Source organism: Salvelinus fontinalis, chromosome 35, assembly GCF_029448725.1.
Source record: "Salvelinus fontinalis isolate EN_2023a chromosome 35, ASM2944872v1, whole genome shotgun sequence".
In the NCBI taxonomy this organism is placed as follows: Eukaryota; Metazoa; Chordata; class Actinopteri; order Salmoniformes; family Salmonidae; genus Salvelinus; species Salvelinus fontinalis.
Window position 1 is genome coordinate 17645347 of NC_074699.1, and position 20757 is coordinate 17666103.

Sequence of the window (20757 nt, forward strand, 5' to 3'; positions counted from 1 at the left end):
GCTCCCCGCACTAGCCTTGAGGTGCGTGTGCGCCTCAGCAGACCAGAGTCTGCCGTCTGCCCAGCGCCGCCTGCGTTACCATCTGCCCAGCGCCGTCTGAGTTGCCGCCTGAGCTACCTGTCTGCCCAGCGCCGCCTGCGCTGCCCGTCTGCCCAGCGCCGCCTGCGCTGCCCGTCCGCCCAGCGCCGTCTGAGCTGCCCGTCTGCCCAGCCCCGTCTGAGCTGCCCGTCTGCCCAGCGCCGTCTGAGCTGCCCGTCTGTCCTGAGCCTTCAAAGCCGCCCGTCTGTCCTGAGCCTTCAAAGCCGCCCGTCTGTCCTGAGCCTTCAGAGCTGTCTGTCAGTCAGGAGCCGCTAGAGCCGTCCGTCAGTCAGGAGCCGCTAGAGCCGTCCGTCAGTCAGGAGCCGCTAGAGCCATCCGTCAGTCAGGAGCCGCCCGCCAGTCAGGAGCCGCCAGAGCCGCCCGCCAGTCAGGAGCCGCCAGAGCCGCCCGCCAGTCAGGAGCCGCCAGAGCCGCCCGCCAGTCAGGAGCCGCCAGAGCCGCCCGCCAGTCAGGAGCCGCCAGAGCCGCCCGCCAGTCAGGAGCCGCCAGAGCCGCCCGCCAGTCAGGATCCGCCAGAGCCGCCCGCCAGTCAGGAGCTGCCAGAGCCCCCCGCCAGTCAGGAGCCGCCAGAGCCGCCCGCCAGTCAGGAGCCGCCAGAGCCGCCCGCCAGTCAGGAACTGCCAGAGCCGCCCGCCAGTCAGGAGCTGCCAGAGTCGTCAGTCAGCCAGGACTGGCCAGAGTCGTCAGTCAGCCAGGACCGGCCAGAGTCGTCAGTCAGCCAGGACCGGCCAGAGTCGTCAGTCAGCCAGGACCGGCCAGAGTCGTCAGTCAGCCAGGACCGGCCAGAGTCGTCAGTCAGCCATGACCTGCCAGAGTCGTCAGTCAGCCATGACCTGCCAGAGTCGTCAGTCAGCCATGACCTGCCAGAGCCGTCAGTCAGCCATGACCTGCCAGAGCCGTCAGTCAGTCCGGAGCTGCCCCTCAGTCCGGAGCTGCCCCTCAGTCCGGAGCTGCCCCTCAGTCCGGAGGCGCCCCTCAGTCCGGAGGCGCCCATCAGTCCAGTGGGGTTAATTTGGAGGGTCGCCGTTAAGAGGAGGCCACGGAAGCGAGGATTAACTATGGTGGGGTGGGGGCCACGTCCAGCGCCAGAGCCGCCACCGTGGACAGATGCCCACCCAGACCCTCCCCTATAGGTTCAGGTTTTGCGGCCGGAGTCCGCACCTTTGGGGTGGGGGGGGGGGGGGGGGTACTGTCACGTTCCTGACCTTATTTCCTTTGTTTAGTCTTTGTTTAGTTGGTTAGGACGTGAGATGGGTGTGCATTCTATGTTTTGTGTTTCTATGTTGGGTTTGTTGTTTGGCCTAATATGGTTCTCAATCAGAGGCAGGTGTTTGTCATTGTCTCTGATTGGGAACCATATTAAGGTAGCCTGTTTTCACTGTTTGTTTGTGGGTGATTGTTCCTGTTCGTGTGTTCATCTGTTCTGTGTTCCTATGTTCAGGACTGTTGCGTTTTTGGTTCCTTCTGTCAGTTTGTTGTTTTTGTTCGTCGTTTAAATATCCTAATTAAAATATGGATTATCATCACGCTGCATTTTGGTCCTCCTCTCTTTCGCCCCCTTTATTTATCCTACGGTTCTGACTTGTTGTACAGAGAAAATACTGTAAGAGCAGCCCATGTTCTGCATTCTGTCGCTGTACATTTCAAAAGTGCTGAACACATAGTTATAATGACTACGTCCATCTTACTGTAGCTCGCTCATTAATCTCTTAATCGAAATTAAGGAACGCCTCTTATCCGCTCATCATTCCCTTATGCCATAGTTTCTACATCTCAATTGTCAGTAAAACCACATTTGTTTAAGCAAGTCAGCCATATCAGCTATGTTTTTTTTAAAGGCAATAAACGAGGCTGAATTAACTGTTTCTCTGCCAGACAAGGCTCTGCTGATAGCCAGGTGTAGCAGTGGTAAGAATTCACTCCATGGTGCTGAAAAGAAAGCTCTGCGGTTGGGACAGCTTTATGTAGTTCCTAACAGTTTTTGGGCACCACTTGTCGCCGTTATAGTGCAATTAATGTATTGTTTAGTGTTGTTTAGAGTCTTTGCTGGCATGCATCTATAAAAAAATGTGTTGGAGTTTGCCCCACCAAGATAGACATGCTAAAATCGCCACTGGGTTCCGGTACTCATTTTGGGTGCCGGTACTGTTTATATTTAGGTGCAGGAGCACCACAATACTTTTGAGCTAATATTCTATTAAAGAAACAGAAGCTCAAGCAGTAGAACATTTGAGGTGTGGGTATTCAGCTCCGGTGAGCTCCTGCCCAAGTCAAGAACTTGAATAGTCACCTGTACATACTGTTGCAGATTGATTAAAAAGTCATATCTAAATCACGGTTAAAGGCCAATCTTAAAGGCCAATTTTATGAACTAATCATTGAATGAACCCACCTGAACTGACTAATTGCTGCCTACAACATAGACAACAACATTTCATTTCAATCCCTATTAGCAGTTCCCCTTTAACATCACCTCTATCAAATCATAAGACCTGACGTTGACAACTACTATTTTAAGGTTAAATAATAACTGTACAATTAGAGGATAACTATCTGATTCATTTATTGAAATGGCACCAGGGAAACTAGACTTGAAGGGTGGCGATGACAAATACACAACCTCCGGAGGATAGAGACATTTAGATTGATATATGCATATTTGGCAGACAATTCCCCTGTCAGAAAACAAATTAACCCCCAATCTTGATGAGGTAATTTTTTTGCAGACAAAAGATAACCTTGGGTCGACTCAGAGACCCCCTATTTCAGCAGCATTCAAGATAGTTCTATTCCAATTATTAGACGGTTGGTGAAGCATGATAAAACAATGAACCATTAATCATGGCCCGGTTCAGATATGACCAAGAACTACATCCAAGTGGGATATTGAACTACGATACCACATTAACTTTAATACCACAGACCAGAGAGCTCACTGTACAGTAGGTGATGTATCATATATGAAAACAATGAAGTCACACAGAGCAGGCTTGACCTCTACAACATATCAGTTGGGGTTCGCTCTGTATCCTGTGGGAAAATATCCCCTCTGTATGGCAGAGAAGTATAGGCCTACCACAAAAAAAAGGTAGATTAACTATAAAATATGAACAGTCTACATTTCCCCTTTCAATTATATATATGCAGTGCATTCGGAAAGTATTCAGCCCCCTTGACTTTTTCTACATTTTGTTACGTTACAGCCTTATTCTAAAATGTATTACATCGTTTTTTCCCCCTCTACACACAATACCCCAAAATGACAAAGCAAAAACAGGTTTTTAGAAATGTTTGAAAATGTATTAAAACAAAAAAACTGAAATATTACATTTACATAAGTATTCAGATGCTTTACTCAGTACTTTGTTGAAGCACTTTTGGCAGCAATTACAGCCTCGAGACGTCTTGGGTATGACGCTGCAAGTTTGGCACACCTGTATTTGGGGAGTTTCTCCCATTTTTCTCTGCAGATCCTCTCAAGCTTTGTCAGGTTGGATGGAGAGCGTTGCTGCACAGCTGTTTTCAGGTCTCTCCAGAGATGTTCGATCGGGTTCATGTGCAGGCTCTGGCTGGGCCACTCAGAGGACATTCAGAGACTTGTCCCGAAGCCACTCCTGCATTGTCTTGGCTGTGTGCTTAGGGTCGTTGTCCTGTTGGAAGATGAACCTTTGCACCAGTCTGAGGTCCTGAGCGCTCTGGAGCAGGTTTTCATCAAGGACCTCTCTGTACTTTGCTCCGTTCATCTTTCCCTCGTTCTTGACTAGTCTCCCAGTCCTTGCTGCTGAAAAACATCCCCACAGCATGATGCTGCCATTACCATGCTTCACTGAAGAGATGGTGCCAGGTTTCCTTCAGACGTGACGCTTGACATTAATTTATTTAACTAGGCAAGTCAGTTAAGAACAAATTGTTATTTGCAATGACAGACTACCCCCGCCAAACCCGGATGACGCTGGGCCAATTGTGCGCCGCCCTATGGAACTCCCTATCACGGCCGAATGTGATACAGCCTGGATTCGAACCAGGGACAGTAGTGACGCCTCTTGCACTGAGATGCAGTGCCTTAGACCGCTGCGCCACTCGGGAGCCCTAAGAGCTCATTCTTGGTTTCACCAGACCAGAGAATCTTGTTTCTCATGGTCTGAGAGTCTTTACGTGCCTTTTTGCAAACTCCAAGCAGACTGTCATGTGCCTTTTACTGAGGAAAGGCTTCCGTCGGGTCACTCTACCTTAAAAGGCCTGATTGGTGGAGTGCTGCAGAGATGGTTGTACTTCTGGAAGGTTCTCCCATCTCCACATTGGAACTCTGGAGCACTCTCAGAGTGACCATCTTGTTCTTGGTCACGTACCTGACCACGGCCCTTCTCCCCCGATTACTCAGTTTGGCTGGGCGGTCAGGTCTAGGAAGAGTCTTGTTGGTTTCAAACTTCTTTCATTTAAGAATGATGGAGGCCACTGTTTTCTTGAGGACCGTCAATGCTGCAGAAATGTTTTGGTACCCTTCCCCAGATCTGTGCCTCGACATTAACCTGTCGGCTTGGTTTTTGCTCTGATATGCACTGTCAACTGTGGAACCTTACATAGACAGGTGTGTGCATTTCCAAATCATGTCCAATCAAATGAATTTACCACAGGTGGACTCCAATCAAGTTGTAAAAACATCTCAAGGATGATCAATGGAAACAGGGTGCACATCAGCTCAATAGCAAAGGGTCTGAATTCTTATGTAAATTATGTTTTTTTATGAATTTGAAAAATGGAGGGGAAAAAACTGTTTTGCTTTGTCATTATGGGGTATTGTGTGTAGATTGGTGAGGAAAATGTTTTATTTAATCCATTTTAGAATAAGGCTGTAGCGTAACAAAATGTATATAAATAGCTAATTAGCATTTTTTGAGAACATTCCTTTTCCACCTCAGTGCAAGATAGAAAAGCTATCATCGCTCTTGGAAAAAACAACAACACTGAAAACAAATGGGCAAGATGTGGGATGGCAGTAGAGGCAAATGGTTCTGAGGTTTGACAGCCCTGTGGCAATTTGTCAGTGTCATTTTCCACAAGCGTCTCTATGCTGTCCCAACAAACATTCCATACAGGAAATAATTCATCTGCATCCAGAAGAAAGGGCGAGTGAGCGCCATCGCTGAATTAGCTATGAGTTATCTCCTCAATAACTTCTAATCAGACTGCCGCCGTTTCCTCCACTGTAAACAAAAGTAATTACAGTAGATGTGATGGAGGGAGAGAAGGAGACAGCTTCTGCATGCTCAGGACCAGTGTTGAGCTAGCTAGCTAGCTGGCACTGTAAGGCGGAACACTTAATTAGGGCCAGAATAGCCCAGCACTACTGAATGAGCCTGACAATAGCACACGCTTCACTTTCTAAAATAAAGCCTGCTGTGCTGCAGTTGTTACTTTTCTTTCTCATTTTCTCCCCCACCAATATTGGTCTTGAGATTCACTTCAACGAAAATGCAGAAATGCTGTTTGGGGAAAGGCTTGGAATACTGTATCTTACTTGGTTTGATGTGATCGTGATGAAGGTAAAGTAGTTGATACTAATTACTATTATTTACAAATTCAGTTTCAACTACACACCAATAACAAAACAGAACATTTACAAACAAAAAGCAAGTTGAAATAGGAACAATATGATTGTTCATTGTTCAAATAGGGAGGACCAGTGAGTTGAAATTTACTGGTGGCTACTGTAGTTGAACCAGTTTAGAGGTGCTGGGTGAAGATGGCTCCTGTCTGAGTCGGGAGTACTCAGCTGAAGATGAATACAACACACATTATATTCAGAGACCAATTTATTTGTGTTACTAAGATCTTCAGTGGAGTCACAGCATCACTGAGAATGATGCAATACATCCTGATCTAAAACCAGCGGAGCATTTCTATGGATATAGAGAAAAGTAGTCGTTGCAATTGATCAAAATGTCCTGGCCATACATTGTGTTAGGAAAACAACTCGCCAGCCTACAAATAAGTCTACTTGGGTTTTAGGCCTGTCTAGCTCTTCCATAACCTGTCTGAATGACTATTTAACATGGAAATAAGCATAAGTGATTAGGGTGTTGTACTGTATGCACATGCCTAGCCCTTCTCATGACTCCAAACGCTACAACATTGGAGTCATTCTACGTCCTTTTTGAATACCTGACATAATTATTCAAGTGTGAAATACTCCATCTATAAACAATTTATCCATGATTGTGATACGATTTTTGGAAACCTTGAACACTCAACTTAACCTAATTATCATCCAAAAATAACAAATACAAAATATACACTTACTGTTTTACCACATATTTCCTGTCACACCCTGACCTTAGAGATCCTTTTCATGTCTCTATTTTGGTTTGGTCAGGGCGTGAGTTGGGTTGGGTATTCTATGTTCTATGTTTTGTAGTTCTATGTTTTGGCCGGGTAGGGTTCTCAATCAGGGACAGCTGTCTATCGTTGTCTCTGATTGAGAACCATACTTAGGCTGCCCTTTTCACAACTGTGTTTGTGGGAAGTTTAATTTGTTTAAGGCACGTAGCGTTTAGTTTCACGATTTGTTTTGTAGTGTTTCTTGTTTTGTTCGGCGTCTTTTCTAGAAGAAAAAGAAAATGTACGCTTACCACGCTGCACCTTGGTCCAGTTCTTCCTTCAACAGCCGTGACATTTCCACTGATGTTTTTTTGTGTAACAGGTTCGAGCCACAGGTTTGTTTTGTTCCCTCAAATTTCTATTAGCTCAGGAAGTGCAACGCAGTGACTTAAAAGTAGAGTTTTCGATGTTCCCGAAACCGTATTGCACGCGGTTATTAGACACGGTTAGACGCAGTTAGACAGAGCGTCGGGACAGCTGTACACATTGGTTACCCACTGTGGTCAATTGTTAAACTGAGAACCCTATGGCTATATGGTCTTGGGTTCTCAAGAGCTGTCATGTTCCTAAGAAGACAGCTTACTTACCAGGATCAAGGGAGAGCTTTGTCCTGACTCTGTAGTCCAGGTTGCAATGTTCCTAGATGGTGACCAAAATAATATTAATATACACAAAATAAAACAAAAAGGAAATACATAACAAAAATGTATCAAACAAATAAGGGAAGACCCTGCTAGGCCAGAAGGCTCCTCAATCCACCTCTCCCTCAGCCATCACCTGCCAACCCCTTCTCTCTCTAGACAGATGTGCCTCCCACAATGTACCAATCATCTGGTTGATTAATTACTTAAAAATCATACAATGTGATTTTCTGGATTTTTGTTTTAGATTCCGTCTCTCACAGTTGAAGTGTACCTATGATAAAAAATTACAGACCTCTACATGCTTTGTAAGTAGGAAAACCTGGAAAATCGGCAGTGTATCAAATACTTGTTCTCCCCACTGTATGAGGGGTTTTAAATGTAGAAAAAACACGTATGCATGAGTACAGATTCAGAACAAGTGAGACACATTTCATATGAACTGATATTTAGCGGCCTACTGGAAACAGTATAACTTGTTCATTGGCATAGTTTTTGCTGAGCATGTAAAACCCCTGACCGCTGAAATCAGTCACTTAACTCCCTCTTAGAATGGCTGTCTTCACAGAGACGACGCCTTTGGAACATGAATGCCACAACAAATCGGGACATTATTACGATTCCACATTTTGTCAGAAAAGAAATGCCGCATTTCACAATACTCTCAGATCAAAATGCCAAATCAAATTAAATAATGGCAGTTTTGCCGCATTTAACAATTGTCATCTCTGTGGTGCTTCTTCCTTCCATCCCTGTCCTCTAAAAACGAGGCTCTGTCATCTGTCTTCTGTAAAGCCTAGTGTCAACAGCACATGTCCAGTAAGCATGCTTACCATTCAGAGGGGAACAGAGTAGTGTTAGCGATTCACAGGTGCTTTCAAACTTTTTTTCCTTCCCAGCATGATTACATACTCTTGAGGAATATTTATCTGAGCCTCTCTTGAAACGGTTTTGTTCTTCAAGATATCCCGGTCCGGAGGTAAAACACTACGAAAGAACAAACTTTCCCTTTTGAAAATGGAAACAATAACAGCCTCTCTTCAATGTGAGCGTTCGGTAAACTGTGGAGTACCAATCTATCCCTTGTGTGACCTGATCACCTTTCAAATGACAACAACATTGATCTACTGTGACAGTACAATTCAGGGGGAAACGTTGCAACATAAACGTGCTTTCAAACCTTGTTTTCATGTTTTGATTGATGAGCAGCGTTTTCGATTTGGTATTTTTACCCATCTGTTCCTCAGAGCTGTCAATGTCTTGACAATCCTGACAGTTTTCTCCACGCTGACTTATTTCCTAAAAGATGTAGAGGTCCAAAGGACGTTGATGGGTAATGTTTTTCCTTTTAAAGTCCTATTACACTTTTTAATAAATGTACCGCTCTGTCATAAATAATTACCCAGAAAATCAAAAGTATCAAATCAAATTAAATCATAACTATTAAGTCTGTCCAAAAACACAGGATTAAACTATGACTGGATAGTCAACATTGGCTTTTGGAAATGAATCTTCACAAATAGTTGAATGGTGTGTTTTTCTCTGTCTAGCAGTGGGTATAGCACCCTGGAGCATGGCTGCTACCAGTAGTTCTTCATCTATTATTGACTATATTGCACTTTTTAAGAACCATGTGCTAAAGTTTCAAAGACACTTCTCTCGTCCCTTGGTTACCAACGGCTGTTTATTGATGCTTTCTTTCTCCATACTAAATACACAACTCAACCCCCCTGGCGAGAGGAGAACTATACAGTTTCAAATGTCTGCTGTGAGTTTTTCTCCATTGCTCAACAAACTGTGATATTCAGGTTAACTTTCCACTTATTCCAAACAACATAATAGAACAAACAATCTGGCTACAGACTCCGGACTCTAGAATAGCATTTGACGCAAATGTGTTTACAGAGAGTAATCTTGATTTGAAAGTGTCTCTACAGTACAGGACTCTCTGGGCACAGATATCAGTTCAACGTCTAGCTTTGATTTACATTTGGTTGAATGTGAATTCAATGTGAAATCAACAACAAAAAATCACCATTTCATTCTATTTCTGTTAAAAATTGGGTTATGTGAGGACTTTTTGCTAATCGAATTAGTTGTCCACGTTGATACAACGTCATCACTTTGATTATTTTGGTTGAAACAACGTTGGTTCAAGCAGTGTTTGCCCTGTGGGGTAGCTTCTCTGGCACATTCATAGAAACCTACTTCCCAATGAAAAGAGGACATAATCTGACATGATGAGTTATATACTTGAGGACTGGGAATCTGCATCAATATGAAGGGAAGTGGATCATTTATAGGGCTAACAAGCCATTCTGATTGCCAAAAATCACAAAATCTACAGAGTGGAAGTGAAAGTGATTTGAAATTACAGCATTGTGAAATGCGTGACAGTCTTCCAAATGAATGAGGGCTCAGTGTTTGGTCCACTTGTCCCGCTAGAATGATTTTTCAATCTCAAGGTGCAACAACAGTGTCTAAAGAAGCAGTCAGTGACAGGACCAGTCATTGAGTCTGGTGTAGAGTTCATGCTCCATCTCAGCTTGATGGAATTGATGGGAGAATGCCAAGCTTACAGACATTGAAGTCTGAAGACGTTTGTGTGAAATATATATAAAAAAAAAATGTATGAGTTTGGATTCAGTTTCCACTGTACGTTACTCATTCTAGCACAGTAATCCCCACATGCAATCTGCCCCCTATTCCTCACCTGTAAGATTTAGAACTCCTTGCAGACGTCCTAAAGTTAGGGAGGCCAGGCAACATAGTATAGACTTTGAAGTAGAAACTGTTTCAAGGCTGGCATTTTCTTTCTTAAATCCCATGACATTTCCTCCGTGCTCCTGAATGGGAGAATGAGAGTGACACGGAGAGGGGGCAACCAAATAAACCCTTCCTAGGGGCCGAAGCCACTAATCTATAATTTAATTTCAAGCGGGTGTCTGGGCCATGAGGACACATGGCAAGGTCAAGGGCTACTGTACAGAGAGGGATCGAGAGCGAGAGATGTGGATTTGGAAGCACAGCCTTGGGTTTGATCAACAGCTTCATCCAGCTTAGAGGGAATAGTGATGGGCTTGGGGTGGGGGTTGAGGTGGGGTGGCTTCTCAGAGAAAGCCAGCCTGTCTTTTACACCAACCCAGCCACTTATTTCACACACGACAGTAACAAATACTCCTGGAGGAAATTCATTATTCAAAACAACTAAGATGTTTGTGATGAATAAGCATCTGCAAGTCCCTAAGAACATGAGAGCGTAACTGGAAATTTAACACGTCTGGCTAGATCTGCATGTAAATGAAAGATTTGTATTACTTTTCACCATTATTCTTGTTTTCCTCATTATGTAGAGGAGTGTAGTCTGAGATAAATCAGCTCTAATGGAGAAGTGGAGGTATGAATTGTGAGCAGTGTGGCTAATCCCATGAGTAAGGAGATATGTGTAATAATAGAGTGGACCTTGTTCTCCATGAACACGCATGCAGTGACCCTAGGAATGGACGCAATAATTACCAGTGACCGCTCGGGAACATTTTCACCATGTCTCTTTAATGCGAATCGGCACTGGGTTATTTTATGAACGGCTTTAGCATTAAACATTTATGGACGGCTTTAGCACATGGACATTTGGCACAAGGACTTGGCACAAGGACTCGAGTACCTGTATACTGTAACAGAACCTATACCCTCACCCACCCACCCTTCCACCCTCCATCTTGAATTCATAAAACATACTACCTTGGCAGTTAAGAGTAGCTGAGAAGAGTCCATGTTCATTAAAACCTTACATATAAGGCTGCTGTCAGGTCAGTGAGAGAACCAGGGTGTATCCCATGCACCATTTGCAGTTTGTTCGAGCTTAGCTGGCATTCAATTTCAACTCCTCCAAGTTATTGAATATACGAGAGCGGTAGACACTGACAGGTACAAGTTACTCCACGGGCAACCATTAATTAGTGAGTCAAGGAGTAAATGGAGAACTACACAGCTACACTCCATCTCTGGCAGGCAGACAGCTACGGAGACACCGATGGCAGACTCAGCTGGGTCATCTCTTAAGCTGCTCACTTCCTATTAGAAATGAGATCCTGGGTCTCTCAAACTTCCTACCTCGATACACAGGGAGCCTGTCAAATCCAATGGCGTTCAAGTGGAGTTTCTCTCTAGCATATTGCATAGAAATTAATACGACTCCACATCAGCATTCATATACTGCAGCAGTCTTCGTTAACTGAAAGAGTAGCAGGGGAAGGGAAATGCATAGTGCTGTAATAGGATATGATGGGTTTATGTCTTTTTGAAACCCAGGAGGAAGTGGTCCTGTAGGGATGGGTATGATGGACTCATCATCAGCTCAGTGAGGACTGAACACTGTGTGGGTAGGAGACAGTGGAACCAGTCTCTCCGTCGTTGGATAGGTGTAGTGGGATTGAATACCAGACTCATCGCTGTCTCACCGTCTGCCTCCTCACTTCTGAAAAGAAAAAAAGATTGTGTTAGAGAGAGGGAGGTTTTCAGACCAAAACCTTATGGGGAATTGTGCTATGGAGAAAAAACATTACAGAGACACTTTCTTATTCCAACAGGACAATATTACGGTTTGTTCCTTTTGATTAGACTGCAACATCTCAGTCTTTATCCAGTGGACCTGTTTTCCATATTACAGCTAACTCTTCTAAACTTTGAAGGAAGTCTGCCCACTCCGGTCCCAATAGACCCCTCCACACAACTGCTAATGCTACCACAGCAAATGAAACTGCTCTCCCTGAATAATTAAACTGGTTGGAAAATTAACTCAGACACACAGGGTTTAATGTCACACAAGAAGCTCTCCTAGTTTAAGATTTTAAAAAGCAATATAGCGTGGTATAACCATAGAGGTTCAGGTTAAATATGTAATTATAGTGCATCACCCATAGCTACCTGAAACCTACTGCTCTAGACTTCCAATTGAAAAGAAAATATACAAAAAATATATATAATGTTTAAATTTTTCAGTAAAATAATAATTTAAAGATGTACATGAAAGGAGATATATTAAAACACAAAGTTTGAGGTAGAGGAATACTTTATGCATTATGACATTTTGCAGTAGCCTACATGCTCTGTGTTCCAGAAAGACCTCATCTCTACTTCCTGTCCAAGCCTGTCATTCTTATAAAGCTCCGTTTGATTCTGATCTGACTCGAAGGACTGAGATTGCAGACCGTCAGCAGATGCAATATTCTCTAGCGTGTGGTGAATACTGTCTTGGTCACTTTGGCTGCTGCCACTGTTTGGAAACCTCTCTATCACTTCTTAATCATTACATCTTGTCCCCTTACTGGATCTGTGGCACGTGAGATACAGTTGAAGTCGGAAGTTTACATACACCTTAGCCAAATACATTTAAACTCCGTTTTTCACAATTCTTGACATTTAATCCTAGTAACAATTCCCTGTCTTAGGTCAATTAGAATCACCACTATATTTTAAGAATGTGACATTTCAGAGTAATCGCAGAGAGAATGATTTATTTCAGCTTTTATTTCTTTCATCACATTCCCACTTGGTCAGAAGTTTACATACACTCAATTAGTATTTGGTAGCATTGTCTTTAAATTGTTTAACTTGGGTCAAACGTTTCGAGTAGTCTTCCACAAGCTTCCCACAATAAGTTGGATGAATTTTGGCCGATTCCTCCTGCCAGAGCTGGTGTAACTGAGTCAGGTTTGTAGGCCTCCTTTCTCGCACACGTCTTTTCAGTTCTGCCAACAAATGTTCTATTGGATTTAGGTCAGGGCTTTGTGATGGCCACTCCAATACCTTGACTTTGTTGTCCTTAAGCCATTTTGCCACAACTTTGGAAGTATGCTTGGGGTCATTGTCCATTTGGAAGACCCATTTGATTTAACTTCTTGACTGATGTCTTGAGATGTTGCTTCAATATATCTACATAATTGTCCTTCCTCATGATGCCATCTATTTTGTGAAGAGCACCAGTCCCTCCTGCAGCAAAGCACCCCCACAACATAATGCTGCCACCCCTGTGCTTCACGGTTGGAATGGTGTTCTTTGGCTTGCAAGCGTTCCCCTTTTTCCTCCAAACATAACGGTGGTCATTATGGCCAAACAGTTATATTTTTGTTTCATCAGACCAGAGGACATTTCTCCAAAAAGTACAATCTTTGTCCCCATGTGCAGTTGCAAACCGTAGTCATGACATCATTTTCTGGTATTTTCCAAGCTGTTTAAAGGCACAGTCGACTTAGTGTATGTAAACTTCTGATCCACTGGAATTGTGATACAGTGAACTATAAGTGAAATAATCTGTCTGTAAACAATTGTTGGAAAAATGACTTGTGTCATGCACAAAGTAGATGTCCTAACCGACTTGCCAAAACTATAGTTTGTTAACAAGACATGTGTGGAGTGGTTGAAAAACGAATTTTAATGACTCCAACCCAAGTGTATGGAAATTTCCTACTTCACAACTGTATCTCTATAAAGTGGAGAAACTGTAAATAAAACAACAGAGACAACTTGATGAATTATATAAGTCAAAAGAAGTCTGAGTCCTGACAGTTTCCTAGAGGTTTCTGTAAACTCGGTGGCTCTGGATATCCATATATATCAAACAGCAGCTCTCCATTTGAAAAGTAACTCCAGTTCCCACTTTCCTAGCCTCCTCTCAGAGGGCAGTGCAGCTTGCCTCCTAATCCATCAAACAAATGAACACAACACAATATTTTCACACCTGCATGCTCTCATCGGATTCAAATCTACTTTTGGATATTCCCAATTTGGAAATGCATGATGTGTGTGTTCAAACAGGGGGTCATTCTAATTGAGTCCAGGACAGCAGCGTCCTGAAATGAATTTCAGAAATGAAATACCACCCCAGATCTTTACCAAAGGCTATAGAGATTGTTTGGCTGTACAGTTGAAGTCGGAAGTTTACATACACCTTAGTTTAAATGTATTTAAACTCAGTTTTTCACAATTCCTGACATTTAATCCTAGTAAAAATTCCCTGTCTTAGGTCAGTTAGGATCACCACCTTATTTTAAGAATGTGAAATGTCAGAATAATAGTAGAGAATGATTTATTACAGCTTTTATTTATTTCATCACATTCCCACTGGGTCAGAAGTCTACATAACCTCAATTAGTATTTGGTAGCATTGTCATTAAATTGTTTAACTTGGGTCAAACGTTTCGAGTAGCCTTCCACAAGCTTCCCACAATAAGTTGAGTGAATTTTGGCCCATTCCTCCTGCCAGAGCTGATGTAACTGAGTCAGGTTTGTATGCCTCCTTGCTCGCACAAGCTTTTTCAGTTCTGCAAACAAATTTTCTATAGGATTGAGGTCAGGGCTTTGTGATGGCCACTCCAATACCTTGACTTTGCTGTCCTTAAGTCATTTTGCCACAACTTTGGAAGTATGCTTGGGGTCATTGTCCATTTGGAAGACCCATTTGCGACCAAGCTTTAACTTCCTAACTGATGTCTTGAGATGCCGCTTCAATATATCCAGATAATTTTCCTGCTTCATGATGCCATCTATTTTGTGAAACGCACTAGTCTCTCCTACAGCAAAGCACCCAGACAACATGATGCTGCCACCCCTGTGCTTCACGGTTGGGATGGTGTTCTTCGGCTTGCAAGCCTCCCCCTTTTTCCTCCAAACATAACGATGGTCATTATGGCCAAACAGTTCTATTTTTGTTTCATCAGACCAGAGGATATTTTTCCAAAAAGTACGATCTTTGTCCCCATGTGCAGTTGTAATCCGTAGTCTGGCTTTTTTATGGCGGTTTTGGAGCAGTGGCTTCTTCCTTGCTGAGCGGCCTTTCAGGTTATGTCGATATAGGACTCGTTTTGCTGTGGATATATATAATATTGTACCTGTTTCCTCCAGCATCTTCAAAAGGTCCTTTGCTGTTGTTCTGGGATTGATTTGCACTTTTCGCACCAAAGTACGTTCATCTCTAGGAGACAGAGCGCGTCTCCTCCCTGAGCGGTATGACGGGTGCGTGGTCCCATGGTGTTTATACTTGCGTACTATTGTTTGTACAGATGAACGTGGTACCTTCAGGCATTTGGAAATTGCTCCCAAGGATGAACCAGACTTGTGGAGGTCTACAATTGTTTTCCTGAGGTCTTGGCTGATTTCTTTTGATTTTTCCATGGTGTCAAGCAAAGAGGCACTGTGTTTGAAGGTAGGCCTTGAAATACATCCACAGGTACACCTCCAATGGACTCAAATGATGTCAATTAGCCTATCAGAAGCTTCTAAAGCCATGACATCATTTTCTGGAATTTTCCAAGCTGTTTAAAGTCACAGTCAACTTAGTGTATGTAAACTTCTGACCCACTGGAATTGTGATACAGTGAATTTTAAGTGAAGTAATCTGTCTGTAAACAATTGTTGGAAAAATTACTTGTGTCATGCACAAAGTAGATGTCCTAACCGACTTGCCAAAACTATAGTTTGTTAACAAGAAATTAGTTTCAATGACTAAACCTAAGTGTATGTAAATTTCCGACTACAACTGTATATGCGACACACATACACTAAAAAACCCTCATATCTTCACGTCAGACTCCTGACTGAATAGACTGGGAAGTTAACACAGACGATCCAAACTTCGCTCTATCCATGAGCTCCAGCAGACAGACATCAGGAGGACAGAACCATCCTATCCCACTTCTTCTTAGCAGGTTGAGACGCTGCATGCTGACGGACAGTTTCATTTACAGCCAGTGCAGGGGATTGCACACTAATTTACTCAGGCTATAGGAGACTGTTCCTTTAAAGCAGCAGAGTGCCGGGTTCATTCTAATGAACCACTGTAAATCCACACTGCACTCATTTCAGTCCTCATTTGCATTGAAATGGAAGTGCCATATTTCATTCTCTTCCTTGGTAACCTTCCACCACTTATTTATATATTTGGAGAAACCTGTACAGGGAGCCACGGGCACACTGTTTTCAGACATTGACGTAAATGACAACAACCTGAGTCATTATCAGAGAACAACTCCAGGTGGGGGATGCTGACATCAACACAGATGTTTCCAGAAGTCAATATGCAGCCTTTGTAGATTTGGAGAGAACTTAAAACTGACAAGGTAAGACAGGTTTCCCATAAAGCATTATGAAATACACAGAGTCCTTATAAAGATGCTCTACCTAGGTCTTATCTACTTAATTTATTGAACACTTCATTTGTATAATTTGTCTAATTTGTATAAATGCATGTGGTATATGCATTGTAACATTGTTGGTGGCAAGCACACCATGATGAATTATTACAGACATGACAATGATAAATAATACTCGGAGAAAACCATTCCGTCATACCCTCTGAGACGTCACAGTCACAGCTTCAGTGACTGTCACCTCAATGCAGCGTCATACATCACACACACGCCAAATAAATGTCATCTGTACCTTTCCCCATATTTTTATTATGTGGTGTGATTTTCCCTCTCCAATTTCCTCCGAGCCTCCCTGGTGTTAATTATCAGGCTTCTTTCCCCTAGAGCAGCACAGAGCTGTGGAAGTGCATTAATCTTGATTCTCCACTCCAGTACAAAGCCTTGTTTGAAGAGACTCCTGTGGTAAGCCCCAAAGGCAAAGTGATTCAGAGTCAGAAGGAAAGAGGAGAGGGAGAAAAGAGTTGCAGATCGCTCTGTGTTTACACTGGGAAACCTGGCCGCCTGGCAAAGCAGCATCCAAACCATTCATCCCCTTCTTCCTCAGTGTTATAATCATCATCTGTATGATGAATATCAAGCTGTGCGTCTGTGATGACATCAGAAGGGACCATGGGCTATTATGATTTATTGATTTGGTCTGTGGTGGAGTAATGAGGTCACTTTCATGTCATCATCCCATTCCCACTCAGTGGACTGATGGCTGCTGAGTGGACCTGTCGGTGTTCTGGGGACTAACTAGGAGCTCTACAATTAAATGTGACCCCATTCTATGTTCCAAATGTTCTCTCCATCCATGTAATTTAATGGTCTGCTCTCATTGCTGTAGTGTAATTACAAGGTTTTCAAAACATGTTCCTTCGTTAAAAATGTAGTATATAGTGAGCCTTGGATCCAGTGCAGCTAGTAATTGGTGGCGAATCAATGTTAGTGAATTCTTTAGACTACTATACTGTTCTGCAGCTGCTGGTCTGCTGCTGGCTGGTCACTCTGCTCCCTCTCATCTAATCTGTCATCCACATCACTGCATAGATACAGACAGAGACAGCAGCACACTCTCAGACAGACACGTCTATCGCCCTCACCAAGGATTTTATCTTTAATTAACACAGGTCAATCCAGATATATCCGCCAACGGAAAGACAGAGATTGTATTATGATTTCCATGACAGGAAGTTGTTTTAAGCCTGTGTCGGGTCGAATAATCATTAATTGCACTGTCATCACTGTGGCTGAGTGACAGAATTCATGAGAGCTCATTCATTTAAACAGTCACAGTGTCTAGGTTGAGGAAGGTGATCCTTTTGAAACCTTCTAGAACTGGAATTTTGAGGGCTTTTAATGGTAAAAAATGTTATGCCCTTGATTTCTTGTAAATCGTTAGTCCTCAGTTCTAGAATAGTTTCTCATTATGAAATCTTGTTCTACAGCATTGAGGCACTAAGCCCAGTTTGTCAACACAGTGATACACATCTTTCAGCCCAGACGCCTTCCATTTGGAGCCATGTATTTTCTCCCTGAGATTTATAACACTGACTCACATAAAAAGATATCTTAGGCTGCGCTTACACAGGCAACCCAATTCTGATCTTTTTTAACTAATTGGTATTTTGACCAATCAGATCAGCTCTGAAAAAGATCTGATGTGAAAAGATCTGATGTGATTGGTCAAAAGACCAATTAGTGAAAAAAATATAAGAATTGGGCTGACTGTGTAAACGCAGCCTTACCGTCTGCAAATCCAGCATATTTGTGCCTATTCCCATTTGGGTATGCTAACTTATCTGTATTTACATTTCTGCCTTCTGTAATTCTCTTGATGTTCTCAACACACACCATTCCTTCTTCTGACAATAGTTTAGCAGTATGTAATTAATTTAGCCAATTTAAAAGAACAGTGTTCCAACACAATTATACCAGCTCATATTTGAGATGACATTTGTAATAGGTGTAAACAAGTCTGAAGGTGTGTGCTACTGTGTACTGTACGCCAGTGGAGGCCTCTATAAAAGTCCCAACCCCAGTTGGACAACTCATGTGGCCAATGAGAGAAGAGACAAAAGTGCAGGCGCTAGGCTCCCGGCCCTCTGCCCCGGCGGGGTTGATGGAGGACGTGATGAATGCTCTGGAGGAGTGTCTCTCCATCCATGTAATGCAGGGGGATTGGACAGTCATGCCAGGCCAGGGGCGTCAGGACAGCAGCAGTGACCAAAGACCCTGAGCCAGGTATATTAAGTGTTGCTGACAGCCAGGTGACACCAGAGCTCTGTGTTGTGTTGACTGCACACGACTCAGTACCATGTCACCATGATGGAGTGATAAACAGCCTTCAGGATCCATAGACCACCTGAGACGCTCTATACGTAATGTATATATGTCCTGCTGCATGCATACCACAGCCCACCGCACTGAACTGTCAAGGGGCCCCAAGGCAGTGGCTTGTAGGGAGGGAGGAGGGAAGGTGGGTGGGTGGTCTCCATGCTGTGTATTACATACCCAGGCTCTCATCTGCATTATGAGTAATCTATGCTAGTTAATTGAGCCCAGAGGCAGTTGGCTTCAATGAAGCCTCCTGTATTTTTTTGGTGCAAAATTGAAGAAAAATAGCTCTCAGAGGAGCGGGGCTCTCTGTCGAGAGGCAAACAGAGCAGAACTCCTGCCGTGTTCATTAGCTGTCATTGATCAGTGATTCAGTCCCCACACTCCCGCTGCACACTGATATTACGAGTTTCTTGTCATGAAAATCGTTATTAAGGTAAAAAACAAACAAGTGCAGCCAGCCCAGCAACTTTGGTCCTTATATTTTATTTTTCACTGCACTATTCTGATGCGTATGGCTCCGCGCCAAACATCTCCAAGCAAAACTACAAAATACTATGCAGTCAGTGATATTCTGAGCAGCAAAACTATCCATCCTAGACCATCCTCCAATATCAATATGATGCAGTTTTTCCCCCCATCTCTTTATTGGCTTTCCCTCATCATCCAGTAGCTGGTGCTTCTGTACAGTACAGTATTATATGGTTGCAGACTCATTATCCTGATAAATGGCTGAGACAATAAGCTAAATAACGCACATAGCCAACACCTCCCGGGAGAGCTCTAGCCCAGCGTAAGTGTCCTGTCTGACATCATCAACATCAGACGAGCCTCGCCGCGGCGCTGAGACAACAGTAACCTGAGGAGCCGCATCGCCGCCTGGCGCCTGCCCTCTCCCCAGACACACCCAAAGGTCCCACCGACACGCCAGGCGAAGCTTATTCCTCACCTCACGCCAGCTCTCTTGCTCTCGGTGTCTCTCTCTCTCTCTCAACGACGAGCCACGGCAGAGCAGCTATACCTTAAATGCTCTAGGAACCATTTCCCATTTTTATATCTCACTTCATTTATTCTCCTAGTTATTTCTTCCTCATTCTTATAGAAAAGAGAAGAGTGGGGCTCCTCAAAGTGATGTGTCGTCTCTGCTCGCTAAAACAGGACAGAGACAGAATAAGCCCTTCGGCCAACACTGTAAAACATAACAATGAGATAAACTCTGGACTGTCACTCTAAGAATCTAAGTGGATATACAGGGGAAAATTCAAATCAATATTTTAGAACTCTAGTAGAAAAGAGGGTGGAGAGGGCCATTATCTAGAGCTAATTGTACCTATAGGGCCTGTCCTATTAGACGTATTAATATCTACTCTCTCATTGGAATTCATTTGTGGTACTGGCTGTTGCTGGATGACTAGGCCATATCTGTCTCTCTGCCTCTCCTCTCTCACATTCACACAGGATTTCCTTTATTCTCTTTGTGTCTGGCCTTGACAATGCATCCTCCTTCCATTGGCAGATATAATATCAGGGCATGTGTGCTGCAGCTCCCAGTACAATGGGATTCTGAGGTTCTCTTTGCATGACTCATTTGGAGTAATATGTCCTCCTGATTAACGTGGATCATTAAATTGTGTCAAACGTACACGTTTACACTGCATATCTCACCATGCTATAGCCGATAACAAACACAATCAAGCTGTCTATTAGCCTTTCAGGTAAAAGCCTACTAGCAGACAAGGTGAGAGTCCTCCACTATGAATGACACTTCCCTCAAGGACACACAGTCCTCTGTGAGGAATTACATGAGATGCTTCACCATTGTTCAATGTTTCAGCGAGCACTCACTATGGCTAATTATTAACCATGGCAACAGCTCTGGATGTGAACACAGTATGGACACGCAAGGTGAGTGAATTGCATACCCAGTGGCCTGCAGTTGTTGTATGAAATATAAGAATAGAAAATAATAATGAATCACATATAAACAAATATATCAAGAAGGTAAAAGGTTTTATGAAAACAAAATGTCCAATGACACTAAAACAAGATAATCAGATGCACTGATCTTCCGTTATTAAATAAGATATGCTGCACTCTGCATAAATGAGGTAATCGAT

The 20757-nt window shown here is 43.3% G+C and overlaps 1 protein-coding gene across 3 annotated transcripts in view; it reads right to left on the minus strand.

Moving 5' to 3' along the window:
* Positions 1 to 10649: 10649 nt before the first annotated feature.
* LOC129834421 (CD276 antigen-like) overlaps positions 10650 to 20757 on the minus strand; it is a 92012-nt gene continuing 81904 nt past the window's right edge. For 2 of the 3 annotated variants that reach the window (XM_055899388.1, XM_055899387.1), the window contains exon 8: positions 10650 to 11595. The gene's annotated coding sequence lies outside the window, so the exon portion shown is untranslated. The remainder of the gene's footprint in view (positions 11596 to 20757) is intronic. The other variant, XM_055899389.1, reaches the window with a different exon arrangement.